The following is a 19,434-nucleotide window of genomic DNA, read 5'->3' as shown; positions in this document are numbered from 1 at the left end:
TCCTCTTAGTGCTTATCTGCCCTAGAGAAACACTCCGGGTTACATCACAGAGACCAGCCATCTCTGTGACACATACCTCCCATCGACTACGCAACCATTAGCCACCTTACAATACTTTGATACATATCTGGTTTTATGATTACCCCACGGCTGATTAAAGGGAATCTGTCACCCCCTGGGACTTATCTGACCTCTAATATTGGCATACAAGTGATAGAAATGTGAATCTATACATACCTGTATGCCTCATATTAGAGGTCTGTTTGCTGTGAAATGGCTTTTTATTCAGTGAAGATTCTGATGCTTGCTGGCCGTGGGGTAGACGGTGGAGTGGATTCCCTTTAATAAATACTCGCTTAGCCCCATTCTTCATGCAGATACTAATAAATCCAGGACCTATGAGATTTTTACCATATGATAGTTGGATAGTTAGGGGTGTATCATCCATAGCAGCAGCCCACAGGGCCACTATGGTGCCCATGAAAAAACACAGAATTTGAGCTTGGTTTAAGTTGGTATCCATGCCGCACATAAATGCATGTTTACTATGGCCATAAATCAGAAAAAAACTATAAGAAGAAAAATGATCATAAACCCTGCTGTAAATAAATAAAAATCAAAAGTGCATTTAAATAAAATAGGGTTCTTAGCAACACTGTTTTTGATCAAAAATAGCATGAAAGCTATCCCACCATGGCAAGATGAACCCATTCTGGATAGTCCTACTCTGTATAATATTAAAAACCTTACCATGTATCAAAGCCTCAAACTTCTGTGTGTGAATCAGACATGAGATCTAACATGATAGATTACAGTCCGGGGAAGACGGGAAACATTCATATAGATGGCCGGTGGAGATGTAGTCAGTGAAGAAATCTGGCTAAATATGTTTCTAGAGCCGTAGTAGAAGATGAAGATGTCGTCCTCATCATGAAGTAGTTATTTCTCATGTCACGTGTAATGAATATCTCCTGCAGTATTGCTAATGCTGATTACAGTGTTGGTAAATGAGACGAGAATTAGCTTTATGGAAGATGAGTCTTTGAGAAACGTGTTCAGCTGCAGACTCCAAGGAAGAAACTGCCTGTTGTCTGTGGCCTAAAATATATAGGTTTTATTACTAGATGTAAAGAAGAAAACTAAAATACTGTAAAATAATAAATCTCCTCATATGTTTCCCTTATTATCTCCAGTAATTGTATTATTACACAGGATTTTTATGATGCTACATAGGCTCATCATCTTCTCATTCAGGTCCCTACAATATCAGATCCTCTCAGTGAATATCTTCTATTTAAGAGAATTTTCCTTATGGACCCGTCAAAGATGGATATGGATAGAGACAAGATGGCGGAGAGGATATTACACCTCACCCTAGAGACCCTCTTCCGTCTTACTGGAGAGGTGAGAGATTCTGATGACGTCACATTACACCATTCTTATCTATGGGAATAACAGATGGACAGAACTGGAAAAGGGAGGACTCTGGAAATGTCTGGAGGGAGATTTATTTACATGTCTTTCCATAACCAGGATTACATATTAGTGAAGAAGACCTCTAGTGAGCGCTGTCAGGTCCATGTGTCTGAGGGATGGGAAAGACCCCTGAGCCCAATCACGAGGCCTCCATCTCACCCTTTCATACATGATGACATCAATTTCGAGAAGATCCTAGAACTCACCTACAAGATGATTGAGCTGCTGACTGGAGAGGTGGGAATGCTGGGACATTATACAGTAACGCTATGAAGGGATCCGGGGGATGACGGTATCATTGCATGTGTCAGGTTCCTATAAGGTGTCAGGATGTCGCCATCTATTTCTCCATAGAGGAGTGGGAGTATTTAGAAGGACACAAAGATCTGTATAAGGACGTCATGATGGAGGTTCCCCAGCCCCTCACATCACTAGGTAATAGACAGGGCTAAATACACACGGCCTATAATTATCTGTATGTCAAGAATGAATTCAGTCCCTGTATGTGTTTCTTCCAGATCTATCCAGCATGAGGACAACACCAGACAGATGTCCCAATCCTTTTCTTCCACATGACTGTAAACAAGAAAACCCCAATGTTCGTCAGGATCATCAGGTAGATGGAGAGAAGGTGTCATGCGATCTCCCCTATGATGTGTAGACGGCTGTGAAGGTCTTGTGTTCAGTCTTGTTTTATCCACCAGTATTATATGGTTTATACTTGTGTAATGAGAACGGTGGAGATGGCAGGATTAGAGCTGATCATAGATGGGACTTCTCCATCTGTCTGTGACTTTTACAATATTTGTTTCAGGGTGAAGATCTGACCCATATTAATACTATAGAGACATATGTGAGGGGTGATGAGCGGTGTAAAGAGGAGATTCCTACATATGACTACCCAGGTGAGTAGTGACCACTAAATGCAGAGAAGTCACAGATTTTTCTCAGTCACTGGCTGTGGCTGCTTTATCGGTGGTGTAGTCCAGCTATATCACAATCGTGTGATCACCATTTTGCCTCTAGACCACAACATTCTCTTCCACCCAAAACTGTTCCAATGATTTTGGGCATTTTAAAAGCCTTTTCCATAGAACTTACAACCTGGAGGATCCACCTACTCCCTGTGATTAGGAGACGTTACCTGCCCCGATCTGTAAACCACAAAGCCAGAAAATCACTTGAAGAAAAATATTATGATGGGACTGTAAGTGAAAGCGGAGGGTAATGATGCTGTTGGCTTCCTAGATCCCTGATATCTTATTGGATGAATCTACCTTCTCTCCCTTCTGTGCTGCTGAATGTTCTCATATGGTCCCTACAAGACCAGGTCCAGTCTTTCTGGCCAAACTTCACACTTCTGATCTACAACATTAAATGTGCAGTGAGGCCAAGTGTGAATTTCTGTACAATAACAGCAGAGTTTCCCTTTATACTGACTTTTCCGTTTGTTTTAAAACCAACTAACTTCAAACAGGATTGTGATAAACTATACAGAAAACATTACACCTGTGCCATGATATATCTCTAAGCTAAATTTAAGACACCTCAGCTCTGCACTATTATAAAAAGTTCTCTTTGAACGTCTAATATTTCTTCTTGAAACTCATCTGACAGAAAATATTGTCCCTTACGATAGTTTAGATTGCCAAGAGCCACCGATCCCCATACTCCAATTACCTCAGAGAGGTTTCACCACTAGTTACTCACTACTTACTGATAGAGACTGTTGAGTTTGGTCATTTCAGTAGATGTTATTGTCTATACTCACAGTTTTGACTATAGTAGTTAGTACCCAAAATACTCTGATTTAACCCCTTCCTGCAGCCAGTTTTGTGTTCCTATCTGGGCCCAGTTTTCAAATCTGACGTGTGTCACATTATATGGTGAAAACGTTGGAATTCTTCTGTTCGTTGTCACCTGGCAGCTCAAAAGATGGCTACCACAAACAGGCTTGGCGCTATCTACTCCATTTTCCAGATCCCAGGGTTTGCCTTGCTCATCATCCTTTAACCCCTCTACATAGATTTGGACTTAGACTGAGATCCCCTAAGCTTGGGCCACCGTGTTATCTAATGTTCTGTGGTGTGAGATGGCAAGAACAATAGTCAGATAGCCGGATCAGAACATGGAGGTCAGAGAAAATACAAAATCACACAAAAGCAGTCAGTAAACGGGCCGAGGTCACAACAGGAAGCAAATACACAAGCCGGGAGCTGAGCACAGAGGCCTGAACCAGAGGAGAACAAGGCTGTATCTGGCAGCTTCCAGCAATATGCTTCCAGCTTTAGTAGGGTGCGGTGCTTTCCAGTTGGCTGAAGCAGGGAGCAGATTACTCCAGCTGGACAGCACACACACCCATACTGCCAGACTGGATGGTACTACTGGTCCCAGGCATCTTAATCTTAGTGGCTGGACAGAGACTGCGCCGCCCAGAGCTTCTGGTTCCGACGTCTCCTCCATCACCAGCGCCGCCTACCGGATGAATAAGGCGGCTCCTGGTGACAGAAGCAGACGTCCCAGGAGCAGATCCCAGAGGAGATGGGACACACCATTTACAGAAGCCCTGTTATTACAAAATGGTAGAAAACCAGAACAGTAGAAATCCCCATAAAGTGACTCCATTTTGGAAATTATAACCCTCAGTGAAATAATCTATAGGAGTAGTGACTATTTTGACTCCACAGGCACTTTCCGGAAATTAGCACGCAGGATGATGGAGAGTGAAAATTACAAATATATATAATTTCATTACCCAACACATTGTGCCCAGATTGTGCTCCAGGAGACACACGCCATCAATTAAGTGGGTTCTTCTCACTATAGTAATGTCAAATACATGGATGCTAAATGTGGTTTGGGCGCACTGCAAGGCTCAGAAGAGGGGGGGAGATTTGACTTTGGGAGAGCGGATATTGCTGGATTGGTTTATGAAAGCCATGTTGCTTTTCAAAAGCCTTTGAGCCACTAATAATGTGGAAACCTCTGGTTTTCCATTGACAGGTGATGGACCCGAGTGGGGATTTGTTTTTTGTGAGATGAGTAGAAGTTTTTATTGGTATTATTTCCCCTACATAACATTGTTTGGTGGCTTTTTATTCCATATTTGGGAGGCAGAATTAACAAACAGTTGAACACTACGATCCACTGGTTCATCCTATGAGGTTTTCTATTAGACTGTGAACTGTTATTGTCTTGGTGAATAATGACGGCTAACATAGGGCAAAATAAAAAAAAAACACAGAAAAAGATACAGCCTTACTAACACCAAATCATATAACAAATGCACTAGCAGGATGCCCCAGACCCCCATGATAAAGATGGGGGCAGCGCAGGTGCAAAATACTTATGGAGCAACCACTCACAATCATACCAATTCATGAAGGGGGTGGTTGCCTAGTATTAAAGATGCACACAGATGAAGCTTGCATAGGACGCCAGTCACACAGGTAGTTTTGATGCACAGTGTCTGACTTAGGATACTGATGATGTCAATGCTGGGTAGGAAGGCTGCCCAGCACTATATAAGTGCACCCCACATGTATAGACTGTAACGGGTCTGGGAGGCGGAACCTCTGGGCTACTATACAAGGGGGTGGTCCTTGTAAGGGAGCGGGTGGCAACCAGGCAGGCAGTCACAGCAGGTGACCGGGACAGTCTCTAGAAGAACGGGTAGGAGGTCACGGCAAGTGACCGGGGCAGTCTCTGGATGAACGGGCAGATGGTCACGGCAAGTGACCGGGGCAGTCTCTGGGTGAACGGGCAGATGGTCACGGCAAGTGACCGGGGCAGTCTCTGGGTGAACGGGCAGATGGTCACGGCAAGTGACCGGGGCAGTCTCTGGGAAAAGGGTTGGTACGACCTGTGGCGGCTGATGGTAGACGTGAGCTCCCAGGTGAGCAGGCGAGAGTCTCTGGATAAACGGGTGGTCACAGCATGTGACGGCGGAGCCTCCAGGAAGATCAACAGACAGGCGGCAGATGAGCGCTCCCAGGTGAGCGGGCAGAAGTCTCTGGACAGGCGGGTGGTCACAGCACGTGACGGCAGAGCCTCCAGGTAGGCTAGCAGACAGGCAGCAGATGAGCGCTCCCAGGTGAGCGGGCAGGAGTCACTGGACAGGCAGGTGGTCACAGCACGTGACGGCAGAGCCTCCAGGTAGGCTAGCAGGCAGGTAGCAGATGTGCGCTCCCAGGTGAGCGGGCAAGCTGGTCCATAGACAGACTGACAAGAGTTGGAAGGCAGACCGTCGGACCTCAGGCAATCAGGCAGGTAGTTGATGTGCGCTCCCAGGTGAGCGGGCAAGCTGGTCCTTAGACAGACTGACAGGAGTAGTAAAGCAGACCGTCGGACCTCAGGCTAGCAGGCAGGTAGCAGAATATCAGGCAGGAATAAGACAGCAGGCTGGCAGGAATCTGGCAGGTAACTGGCAACGGGACCTGAGGGCTGAAGCAGAGTAGTGAACAGTGCAACAACATTGCTCGGGCACCTCCATTTTGGAGGAGGTGCCTTATATATGGTGAAGTCCTCCGGCCATTGGCCGGGGACTCCTTAGGACGGCGCGCGCGGCCCCTTTAAGAGGGAGGGAGCGCGTGCGCGCGCGCCCTAAGCACAGTGGCCGGGAAGGAGCGCGCGCTGCCAGCAGAGCGGGAGGAGGACGCCGGGCTCGGAGCAGAGAGGTGAGGGGAACAGCGTCCCTGCCTAGCAGAAGGCAGGGACGCCGACGCTACAGTACCCCCCCCTTTAGGCCCCCCCTTTTTTAGGCCAGACAGAAATTTAGCAAGGATGAGAGGGGCATGGATGTTCTCCCGGGGCTCCCACGTTCTCTCTTCAGGACCAAACCCCTTCCAATCTACTAGAAAAAAGGTCTTCCCTCTTACCCTTTTGGTGGCCAGAATGTTCTCTACCTCAAATTCGTTTTCAGCGGAAACCGGAGCAGGAGGCGTGCCTGTAGACTTGGAAAAAGAGTTAAGTACCACAGGTTTGAGGAGAGATACATGGAAGGAGTTAGGGATCCGCAAGTTGGCCGGGAATTTCAATTTATAGGCCACCGGGTTGATCTGACTGATGACCTCCAGAGGACCGATGAACCGAGGCCCTAACTTATAGGAAGGAATCTTGAGCCGGACATACTTGGACGAGAGCCAGACCTTATCCCCTGGACGGAATTGAGGAGGATCCAGACGTTTTTTGTCAGCATGTCTTTTCATACGCTCGGATGACAGAAGGAGTGCGGACCGGGTACTCTCCCATGTGGAGGAAAATTTGTTAACAAGAGATTCCGCAGCCGGATTGTCCACCGAGGTGGAGACGGGAAACGGGATCCGAGGATGCTGACCGAAAACTACAAAAAACGGGGATTTGGAGGAAGATTCGCTCTTGTGATTGTTGTACGAGAATTCGGCCCATGGCAGGAGATCCACCCAGTCAGAATGGTGGGCATTAACGAAGTGCCGGAGGTAACTGGTCAGGATCTGATTGATCCGCTCCACTTGACCATTAGACTGTGGATGGTAAGCGGAGGAGAAGTCCAGGGTGACGTCTAGCAATTTACAAGTGGCTCTCCAGAAACGAGAAGTGAACTGTACCCCACGATCCGACACGATGTGACGGGGCAGGCCATGAAGACAGAAGATGTGGCGGATAAAGTCTTTAGCCAGCTCGGGTGCAGACGGGAGGCCTGGCAGGGGAATGAAGTGAGCCATCTTGGAAAAGCGGTCAGCGACCACCCAAATGACCGTACAACCGGCAGAGACGGGAAGATCAGTTATGAAGTCCATCGCTATATGCTGCCAGGGGGCAGCAGGTACTGGCAGAGGAAGAAGGCGACCGGCTGGCAGGTGTCTCGGAACTTTGTTGCGGGCACAGGACACACAGGCAGAAACAAAGTCTATTACATACTTGCGCAGGTTAGGCCACCAGTAGTGCCGGGAAATAAGCTGGAGGGTCTTTTTCTGACCGGCGTGGCCAGCTAGTTTAGACGAATGACCCCAGTGTAGGATCTTCTCCCGATCAGGTACCGATACGAACGTCTTACCGGGAGGGAGACGATTTAGACTCACGGGAGCCACCTGCAATACTCTGGCGGGATCGATGATATGTTTAGGTTCTTCCTCGAGATCAGATACCAGAAAGGATCGGGACAAGGCGTCTGCTTTGATGTTCTTGTCAGCCGGGCGAAAATGTAGAACAAAATCAAAGCGAGCAAAAAACAAGGACCACCGGGCTTGGCGTGGATTAAGTCTCTGGGCATGCTGGAGATAAGCCAAGTTCTTGTGGTCAGTGTAAATTATTACCGGATGAAGAGCCCCCTCGGGTAGGTAACGCCACTCCTCCAATGCCAGCTTGATGGCCAATAACTCTCGGTCTCCTATGGAATAATTGCGCTCTGAGGAGGAGAAGAGTTTAGAGAAGAAGCCGCAAGTTACCATCCTCCCGGAAGAAGATTTTTGAGTAAGTACAGCTCCGGCTCCAGAGGAGGAGGCGTCAACCTCCAGAAAGAACTGCTTGTTGCCGTCCGGACGATGCAGCACCGGGGCGGAAGAGAAGGCCTGTTTTTAAGGAAAGAAAGGCCTCCTCTGCTTCGGGCGGCCACTCTTTGGGATTAGTACCCTTACGGGTGAGCGCGGAAATTGGGGCAGTCCGGGAAGAGAAGTGCGGTATGAAGAGGCGGTAGTAGTTGGCGAAGCCCAGGAACCGCTGAATGGCCTTCAACCCCTCCGGTCGGGGCCATTTCTCGATGGCAGACAGTTTCTCTGGATCCATTCGTAGGCCGGTCTGAGAAATAATGTAGCCCAAAAACGGAAGCGAGGTCTGCTCAAAGAGGCACTTCTCATATTTAGCGAAGAGGTGGTTCTGCCTGAGCCTGAGCAGGACCTGACGAACGTCCCTCTGGTGAGTCTGGAGATCCGGAGAGAAGACCAAGATGTCGTCCAGGTACACCACAACGCAGGAGTAGAGAAGGTCCCAGAAGATGTCATTGACCAACTCTTGAAAGACGGCAGGAGCGTTACAGAGACCAAAGGGCATTACCAGATATTCATAGTGGCCGTCCCGGGTGTTGAATGCAGTCTTCCATTCATCCCCTTGACGGATACGGACCAGGTTGTACGCCCCACGGAGGTCCAGTTTGGTGAAGACTCTAGCCCCCCTCAGGCGATCAAATAATTCTGGAATGAGCGGAAGGGGGTACTTATTCTTCACCGTGATCTGGTTAAGGCCTCTATAGTCTATACAGGGACGGAGAGAGCCGTCCTTCTTTTTTACGAAGAAGAAGCCTGCTCCCGCCGGGGAGGTAGATTTCCGGATGAATCCCCTGGCCAAATTCTCCTCAATATATTCGGACATCGACCGGGTCTCAGCAGCGGACAATGGGTAAATACGCCCACGGGGAGGAGTAGTACCAGGTAACAGGTCGATAGGACAGTCGTATGGTCTATGAGGGGGTAATGTCTCTGCCTCCTTTTTATTAAAGACATCAGCAAATGACCAATAGGGAATCGGAAGTCCAGGTAGATTAGTTGGGGTAGGAGAAGGAAGGACGGGATGAACAGGAACCAAACAAGTCTTATGACAGTCCTGTCCCCAGCGAAGGACTTCTCCGGTCTGCCAGTCAAGCACGGGTGCATGTCTCTGGAGCCAAGGTAGACCTAGTAAGAGGGCGTGAGAGAGTCCAGGCAGAACATGAAAAGAGATGCTCTCAGAATGCAGCATTCCCACCTGCAGAGTTACGGATTCGGTGATGAGTTGGATGGGACGTGGTAAGAGGCCCCCATCCACAGCAGCGACAGATATTGGTACAGCCAGAGGTTTGGTGGGAATGCGGTATTTTTCTACCAGGGACTGTGAGATAAGATTCCCGGCCGCTCCAGAGTCAAGTTGGGCTAGTTCGAAATAACGATTCTCCCCGCAGATAATAGAGACTGACAGTAGCAGAGATGGAGAGGATTTATTCTTGTCTAGGTTGACCTCTATGAGCGAACCTAGACACAGGCGTTTCCCGACCTCTCCGGGCAGGTACGGATCCGGTGCTCCTTACTGCCACAGTAGAAGCAGCTCCCTTCGGCACGGCGTAAGTCCTGACGGGTTTTGACCATCTTGGTCTGGTCGACCTGCATAGGCTCAGGAGAGTGTACCTGGGGAGAGACGGATTTCTGAAAAGTAGGAGCTAGACGTGGAAACCTCCTCTCACGGGTGACCTCTTTGGCACGCTCCTGGAACCGTAGGTCAATCCGGGTGGCAAGAGTTATTAGGTCATCGAGAGTGGTAGGAATGTCCCGACCGGCAAGTTCATCTTTAATACGGCCGGGCAGACCCTCCCAGAAGACGGATACCAGATCGTCGTTATCCCAGGCCAGCTCCGAGGCAAGGGTACGGAACCGTATGGCATATTGGCCCACGGTGAGACTTCCCTGACGGAGGCGTAGCAGAGATGATGCGGATGAGGTTTTCCGTCCGGGTTCGTCGAAGACTTTCCGGAAAGCCATGAGAAAGGCAGGCAAGTCGGACACCAGGGGGTCTCCTCTCTCCCATAGAGGATTTAGCCAGGCCAGGGCCTCCCCGGTGAGATGGGACATGATGAAGGCAATTTTGGCCCGGTCGGAGTTAAACTGGTGGGACAGGAGTTCAAAGTGCAGGGTGCACTGATTTATGAAGCCCCGAGCCTGGGCGGAGTCGCCTCCGAAGCGAGGAGGTGCAGAAAGCCGGGGTCCGGGGTAGGATACCATGGTATTGGTGGACAGCGGAGCTGCCGGGTTGCGAGTCATGGCACTGGCGGTGGTTGCTGGTGGAGCAGTCAGAGTGTCCAGACGAGAATTGACATTCCGCAGGTGACCCAGGATGGACTCCTGTTGGGACCTCTGGCGGGACAGTTCATGACAGAGGTCCGAGAGCGAGGGAGCTTGGGTGCCACCGGGTTCCATGGCCCGAGCAAACTGTAACGGGTCTGGGAGGCGGAACCTCTGGGCTACTATACAAGGGGGTGGTCCTTGTAAGGGAGCGGGTGGCAACCAGGCAGGCAGTCACAGCAGGTGACCGGGACAGTCTCTAGAAGAACGGGTAGGAGGTCACGGCAAGTGACCGGGGCAGTCTCTGGATGAACGGGCAGATGGTCACGGCAAGTGACCGGGGCAGTCTCTGGGTGAACGGGCAGATGGTCACGGCAAGTGACCGGGGCAGTCTCTGGGTGAACGGGCAGATGGTCACGGCAAGTGACCGGGGCAGTCTCTGGGAAAAGGGTTGGTACGACCTGTGGCGGCTGATGGTAGACGTGAGCTCCCAGGTGAGCAGGCGAGAGTCTCTGGATAAACGGGTGGTCACAGCATGTGACGGCGGAGCCTCCAGGAAGAACAACAGACAGGCGGCAGATGAGCGCTCCCAGGTGAGCGGGCAGAAGTCTCTGGACAGGCGGGTGGTCACAGCACGTGACGGCAGAGCCTCCAGGTAGGCTAGCAGACAGGCAGCAGATGAGCGCTCCCAGGTGAGCGGGCAGGAGTCACTGGACAGGCAGGTGGTCACAGCACGTGACGGCAGAGCCTCCAGGTAGGCTAGCAGGCAGGTAGCAGATGTGCGCTCCAAGGTGAGCGGGCAAGCTGGTCCATAGACAGACTGACAAGAGTTGGAAGGCAGACCGTCGGACCTCAGGCAATCAGGCAGGTAGTTGATGTGCGCTCCCAGGTGAGCGGGCAAGCTGGTCCTTAGACAGACTGACAGGAGTAGTAAAGCAGACCGTCGGACCTCAGGCTAGCAGGCAGGTAGCAGAATATCAGGCAGGAATAAGACAGCAGGCTGGCAGGAATCTGGCAGGTATCTGGCAGGTAACTGGCAACGGGACCTGAGGGCTGAAGCAGAGTAGTGAACAGTGCAACAACATTGCTCGGGCACCTCCATTTTGGAGGAGGTGCCTTATATATGGTGAAGTCCTCCGGCCATTGGCCGGGGACTCCTTAGGACGGCGCGCGCGGCCCCTTTAAGAAGGAGGGAGCGCGCGCGCGCGCCCTAAGCACAGTGGCCGGGAAGGAGCGCGCGCTGCCAGCAGAGCGGGAGGAGGACGCCGGGCTCGGAGCAGAGAGGTGAGGGGAACAGCGTCCCTGCCTAGCAGAAGGCAGGGACGCCGACGCTACATAGACACCCCAGTATACCCAACCAACACTAAAATGGTAATGCATTTGCTATCTGATTTGGTGTTGGTAAGGCTGATTTTTTTTCTGTGATGTTTTCTTGGTAGATAATGATACTTTTACATAAAGTACATTTTTATGGAGAGTTTAAGTAGCAATATTCAACAATATAAATTTTAAGGATATGTTATTCATAAATAATAATTGGTTTTATTCTTGGCAGATGACTGTACCAGGAGATCAGAGGGACAGCTGACATCTTCAATTTTTAAATCAGAAGATCTTGAGATCACACAAGATACAATTGAAGTGAATGCCATTTCTCCAGATTTACCATCATTCCTTCACAGCAAAGATCTGTCATCTGATCCTTTGAAACAGGTCTTGTCTTCTGATTCATTACTGACTACTAAGGAAAATCAAAGTCACAAAATAAGCATTAAAAACCAAATTGCACCGAAAGCAAAGAAGCCATTTTCATGTTCAGAATATGGAAATAGTTTTTCCCTCGAAAAGTCTTTTCTTAAATATCAAAGCATTCACACAGCAGAGAATAGATTTTTTTGTTTCAAGTGTGGGAAATTTTTTAACCAGAAATCAAATTTGGTTAATCACCAGAGAAGTCACACAGGAGTGAAGCCATTTTCTTGTTCAGAATGTGGAAAATGATTTACAGAGAAATCAAGTTTAATCAAACATCAGAGAACTCACCCAGGGGAGAAGCCTTATTCCTGTTCAGAACGTGGAAAATGTTTTAGCCAGAAAACAGATTTGGTTGAGCACAAGAGAACTCGCACAGGGGAGAAGCCTTTTTTCTGTTCAGACATGAGATCTAACATGATGGAAGATTACAGTCCGGGGAAGACGGAAAACATTCATATAGACGGCCGGTGGAGATGTAGTCAGTGACAGACGCTGGCTAAATATGTTTCTAGAGCCGTAGTAGAAGTTGAAAAAGTCCTCCTCATGAAGTAGTTATTTCTCATGTTACGTGTAATGAATATCTCCTGCAGTATTGCTAATGCCGATTCTAGTGTCTGTAAATGAGATGAGAATTAGCAATAAGGAAGATGAGTCTATGAGAAACGTGTTCAGCTGCTGACTCCAGGGAAGAAACTGCTTGTTGTCTGTGGCCTAAAATATATAGGTTTTATTACTAGATGTAATGCAAAAAAAACTAAATACTGTAAAATAATAAATCTCCTCATATATTTCCTCTTATTATCTCCAGTAATTGTATTATTACACAGGGTTTTTATGATGTTACATCGGCTCATCATCTTCTCATTGAGGTCCCTACAATATCAGATCCTCTCAGTGAAGATCTTCTATATAAGAGAATTTTCCTGATTTACCCATCAAAGATGGATATGGACAGAGACAGGATGGCGGAGAGGATATTACACCTCACCCTAGAGATCCTCTTCCGTCTTACTGGAGAGGTGAGAAATTCTGATGATGTCACATTACATCATTCTTATCTATGGGAATAACAGATGGACAGAACTGGAGAGGTGAGGACTCTGGAAATGTCTGGAGTGAGATTTATTAATGTGTCTGTCCATAACCAGGATTACACAGTAGTGAAGAAGACCTCTAGTGAGCGCTGTCAGGACCCTGTGTCTGAGGGATGGGAAAGACTCCTGAGCCCAATCACGGGACCTCCATCTTACCCCCTGATACATGAGGACATCAATGACCAGAAGATCGTAGAACTCGCCTACAAGATGATTGAGCTGCTGACTGGAGAGGTGACACTGCTGGGAATGCTGGGACATTATACAGTAACACTATGAAAGGATCGGGGGGATGACGGTATCATTGTATGTGTCAGGTTTCTATTAGGTGTCAGGATGTCGCTGTCTATTTCTCCATGGAGGAGTGGGAGTATTTAGAAAGACACAAAGATCTGTACAAGGACATCATGATGGAGGTTCCCCAGTCCCTCACATCACCAGGTAATAGACAGGACTAAATACACACGGACTATAATTATCTGTATGTAAAGAATGAATTCAGTCCCTGTATGTGTTTCCTCCAGATCTATCCAGTAAGAGGACAACACCAGAGAGATGTCCCCGTCCTCTTCTTCCACAGGACTGTAAACAAGAAGATCCCAATGTTCCTCAGAATCATCAGGTTGATGGAGAGAAGGTGTCATGAGATCTCCCCTATGATGTGTAGACGGCTGTGAAGGTCTTGTGTTCAGTCTTGTTTTATCCACCAGTATTATATGTTTTCTATTTGTGTAATGAGAACGGTGGAGATGGCAGGATTAGAGTTGATTATAGATGTGACTTCTCCATCTGTCTGTGACTTTTACAATATTTGTTTCAGGGTGAAGATCTGACCCATATTATTACTACAGAGACATATGTGAGGGGTGATGAGTGGTGTAAAGAGGAGATTCCTACAGATAACCTCCCAGGTGAGTAGTAATCACTAAATTCAGAGAAGTCACAGTTTTACCTCAGTCACCCTCTGTGGCTGCTTTATCGGTGGTGTTGTCCGGATGTATCACAATCGTGTGATCGCCATTTTGCCTCTTAGACCACAACATTCTCCTTCACCCAAAACTGTTCAAATGACTTTGGGCTCTGAAAGCCATTTTCTATAGAGGTTACAACCTCGAAGATCCACTTACCCTCTGGAATTAGAAGATGCTGACCGTTACCTGCCCAGATCTGTAAACTACAAAGCCAAATGACAGCGTAAGTAGAATGTGCTCACAAATAAGAAAATCACTTGAAGAAAAATACTATGATGGGCCTGTAAGAGAAAGCGGAGGGTAATGATCTATTGGCTTCCTAGAACCTTGATATCTTATTGGATGAATCTACCTTCTCTCCCTTCTGTGCTGCTGAATGTCCTCATATGGTCCCTACAAGACCAGGTCCAGTCTTTCTGGCCAAACTTCACATTTATGATCAACAACATTAAATGTGCAGGGAGGCCAAGTGTGAATTTCTGTACAATAACAACAGAGTTTCCCTTTATCCTGACTTTTCAGTTTCTTTTAAAATCGACTAACTTCAAACCAGATTGTGATTAACTGTACAGAAAACATTACACCTGTGCCATAATATATCTCTAAGCTAAATTTAAGACGTCTGATCTCTGCACTATTATAAAAAGTTCTCTTTGAATGTCTAATATTTCTTCTTGAAACTCATCTGATAGAAAATATTGTCCCTTACGATAGTTTAGATTGCCAAGAGCCACCGAGCCCCATACTCCAATTACCCAGAGAGGTTTCACCACTAGTTACTCACTTCTTACTGATGGAGACTGTTGAGATTGGTCATTTCAGTAGATGTGTTATTGTCTATACTCACAGTTTTTGACTACAGTAGTTAGTGCCCAAAATACTCTGATTTAACCCCTTCCTGCAACCAGTTTTGTGTTCCTATCAGGGCCCCATTTTTCAAATCTGACGTGTGTCACTTTATATGGTGATAACTTTGGAATTCTTCACAAAGGATAATAGGAAACAAATGGACCTTACAAATTATTTTCCAAATTCTCTTGAATCCGACAATCCCCTATATATGGTTGTACACTACTGTCTGGGCACATGACAGGTTAAGAAGGGAAGGAGCGCCATTTAGCTATTTGAATGCAGATCTTGATAGAATAGTTTGCAGACACAATGTATTGGGGGAACTGTTCATGGTCACCTGGCAGCTCAAAAGATGGTTACCATGAACAGGCTTGGCGCTATCTACTCCATTTTCCAGATCCCAGGGTTTGCCTTGCTCATCACCCTTTAACCCCTCTATATGGATTTGGACTTAGACAGAGACCCCTAAGCTTGTTCCACAGTGTTGCCTGGTGTTCTGAGGTGTGAGATGGCAAGAAGAATAGTCAGGTAGCCGGGTCAGAACATGGAGGTCAGAGAAAATACAAAATCAAAAGACACAAGAGTAGTCAGTAAATGGGCCGAGGTCACAACAGGAGAAAAATACACAAGCCGGGAGCTGAGCACAGAGGACTGAACCAGAGGAGAACAAGGCTGTATCTGGCAGCTTCCGGCAATATGCTTCCAGCTTTAGTAGGGTGTGGTGCTGTCCAGTTGGCTGAAGCAGGGAGCAGATTACTTCAGCTGGATAGCACACACACCCATACTGCAAGACTGGATGGTACTACTGGTCCCAGGCATCCTAATCTTAGTGGCTGGACAGAGCCTGCACCACCCAAAGCTTCTGGTTCCGACGTCTCCTCCATCACCAGCGCCGCCTGCAGGATGAATAAGGCGGCTCCTGGTGAGAGAAGCAGACGTCCCAGGAGCAGATCCCAGAGGAGATGGGACCCACCATTTACAGAAGCCCTAATGTGACCAAATTGCAGAAAACCAGAGCAGTAGAAATCCCCATAAAGTGACTCCATTTTGGAAATTATAACCCTCAGGGAAATAATCTATAGGAGCAGTGACTATATTGACTCCACAGGCACTTTTCAGAAATTAGCACGCAGTGGATGTTGAAGATTGAAAATTACAAATATATCATTTTATTACCCAACACATTGTGCCCAGATTGTGCTCCAGGAGACACACACCATAAATTAAGTGGGTTCTTCTCACTATAGTAATGTCAAATACATGGATGCTGAGTGTGGTCTTGTTTTTTGTGAGATGAGTAGAAGTTTTTATTGGTATTATTTCCCCTACATAACATTGTTTGGTGGCTTTTTATTCCATATTTGGGAGGCAGAATTAACAAACAGTTGAACACTACGATCCACTGGTTCATCCTATGAGGTTTTCTATTAGACTGTGAACTGTTATTGTCTTGGTGAATAATGACGGCTAACATAGGGCAAAATTTTAAAAAAATCACAGAAAAAGATACAGCCTTACCAACACCAAATCATATAACAAATGCTACAGGATGCCGCAGACCCCTATGATAAAGGTGGGGGCAGCGCAGGTGCAAAATACTTATGGAGCAACCACTCACAAACCTACCAATTCATGGAGGGTGTGGTTGCCTAGTATTAAAGATGCACACAGATGAAGCTTGCATAGGACGCCAGTCACACAGGTAGGTGTGATGCAGTGTCTGGCTTAGGATAGTGATGATGCCCATACTATTAGATCAGGGGGGCTGTCCAGCACTATATAAGCGCACCCCACATGGACAGACACCCCAGTACACCCAACAAACACTAAATTGCTAGTGCATTTGTTATCTGATTGGTGTTGGTAAGGTTGATTTTTCTGCGATGTTTTCTTGGTAGATAATGATACTTTTACATAAAGTGCATTTTTGAAGAGCGTTTAAGTAGAAATATTCATCAATATAAATTTTAAGGATATGTTATTCATAAATAATGATTGGTTTTATTCTTGCCAGATGACTGTACCAGGAGATCAGAGGGACAGCTGAAATCAAGTTTTATCAGACATAAGATAACTCACACAGGGGAGAAGCCTTTTTCCTGTTCAGAATGTGGAAAATGTTATGCTGATAAATCAACTCTTAACAAGCATCAGAGAACTCATACAAGGGAAAAGCCTTTTTCATATTTAGAATGTGGGAAATGTTTTAGCCATAAATCAGCTTTGGTTAGTCACCAGAGAACTCACAGGGGAGAAGACTTTTTCATGTTTAGAATGTGGGAAATGTTTTAACCATAAATCAGCTTTAGTTAATCACCAGAGAACTCACACAGGGGAGAAGACTTTTTCTTGTTCAGAATGTGGAAAATGTTTTCGCCGGAAATCAGATTTGGTTAAACACCAGAGAACCCACACAGGGGAGAAGCCTTTTTGTTGTTCAGAATGTGGAAAATGTTTTAGCCAGAAATCTGCTTTGGTTAATCACCAGAGAACTCACACAGGGGAGAAGACTTTTTATTGTTCAGAATGTGGAAAATGTTTTAGCCAGAAGTCAGTTTTGGTTAATCACCAGAGAACTCACACAGGGGAGAAGCCCTTTTCATGTTCAGAATGTGAGAAATGTTTTGCTGAGAAATCATCTCTTAACAAGCATCAGAGAACTCATACAAGGGAGAAGCCTTTTTATGTTCAGAATGTGGAAAATGTTTTGTGAATAAATCATCACTTCTTAGTCACCAAAGTACAGACACATGAGAGAAGACATTTTTATGTTCTTAATGTGGGAAATGGTTTCCTTGGAAATCAACTTTTTTTAAACTTCAGAGAAGTCACACAGGGGAGTGGCGTTTTTCATTCTAATCTAAAATTGTATCTTTTTAAAGGGGTTTTCCACTACTAGGACAACTCCTTCTCATTCCTCATGTTTGGCCATGTTAAAATAAAAAACAATGATACGCACCTCCCATTCTGGCACCGTTCCATTGGTGTCACAACTTGTGTTTCCAGTGCTCACATAAGGTTGTTACATCACACAATCCTGCTCCTAATCAACGCCACCTTTGGATGTATTGAACATCAACAGGAAGGCCATGGCATGGACATAGCACCGAGAGAACGCACACACTGAGAGCACTCTCTTCAGACCGTGTTCCTGGGGGAATTATAAGCAATTTACAGCCTCAAACATGACGTCTGATATAGGAAAGAAAGATGAGATCGGAGGTTAATCTGAGGTCCTCCACCTCCGTCAGCATGTCTGGTATGCAATTTCTTATGGAAGGTCTTATCTTCCTGCTCCAGAGCTATTACTGCCTCATCTCAGCAAGAAGCAGTCTTAACCCTGATGATGCCAGACAGCTCCATAAATCTCCCTGTGCTCTCACCGAAACCCACATACTGAGCAGTGCTTGCTTCACAGGGACATTTACCTCCCAGCCACAGGTTATTCTGATGTGGGGAACAACATAACTTATTTGTATATCAGATTGTGTCTATCCCTACTAAAGAAGATATGGAGCAATATATTCAGAGGCTGGAGACCACATACAATACTGAAATACGTCCCCTCACTTCTATCCGGTCACAGCTTACTGACAAGGTACAGGGATTAGAGGATAATGTCGTCCAAGTTAGAGGCCATCAAAATGCTCATAAATAAACAGTCTGTTTAATTTGGTTGATGACCATAAAAATCACAATAATATCTGGATAAGGGGTATACCTGAAAGCATCAATGCTCAAGTGATTATGCCAACACTATTGACATTAATCAATAATATCCTTGGTGATCCTATTGATAAGGAGCTGGAGACCGACAGGGCGCACCGTACATTAGGCAATTATGGTTCAGATCCTGAGCATCCAAGGGACATTATCTGTCACATACATTTTTTTCAATGTAAGAGGCCGTAGTGAGGAAAGCAGCGGAGTTGGGTCCTGGTGATTTCAATGGAAAACGCATATAATTGCTCATAGATCTATCCTGAATGACACTTGCTAAAAGAAGGGTATTGAAACCACTACTTGATGCCATCCGGGAAAATGGCCTGATGTACTCCTGTGGTACCCTTTCCAGCTGCAGGTCCAAAAAAAATGGAACATTGTATACTTTGAAAGATCAAAGTGACGAGACCTTTCTGTGATGTCCTGGACATTCCCAGAATCCATATATCTGACTGGCCACCTGCTCCACCATTGCCCCAGAGAGTTCCAGCACGTCACAGAAGGCTTTCAATGGATCAGGAACTTTATGGTGATGCAGCCAGATGGGAAAGGAACCTGCCAATCATATGAGCTCCTGAAATTAATCTTGTCTTCCCTGATGAGAGACAGTTTGCCGATGCTTACTTATTTCTTTAAGCATATAATAAGATATATGTAAATAGAGCATTAGGTGCCACTCTTCCGCTATACATAATGTCTCCGTTCATATCTCAGAACGGCATTTAAGTTGACTTCACATTATATTACTGTAATATCAGGCTGTATTACTTTACTCGCTAT

At 46.5% G+C, this 19,434-nt stretch overlaps 1 pseudogene; it reads left to right on the top strand.

The window, feature by feature from the left end:
* Nucleotides 1-1,742: 1,742 nt before the first annotated feature.
* Nucleotides 1,743-18,845, top strand: LOC141194335 (uncharacterized; annotated as a pseudogene).
* Nucleotides 18,846-19,434: the final 589 nt, after the last annotated feature.

Source organism: Phyllobates terribilis, unplaced genomic scaffold (assembly GCF_046119375.1).
Source record: "Phyllobates terribilis strain yellow unplaced genomic scaffold, ASM4611937v1 Scaffold_69__1_contigs__length_7402412, whole genome shotgun sequence".
Lineage (NCBI taxonomy): Eukaryota > Metazoa > Chordata > Amphibia > Anura > Dendrobatidae > Phyllobates > Phyllobates terribilis.
This window is presented reverse-complemented; position numbering and strand designations above follow the sequence as displayed.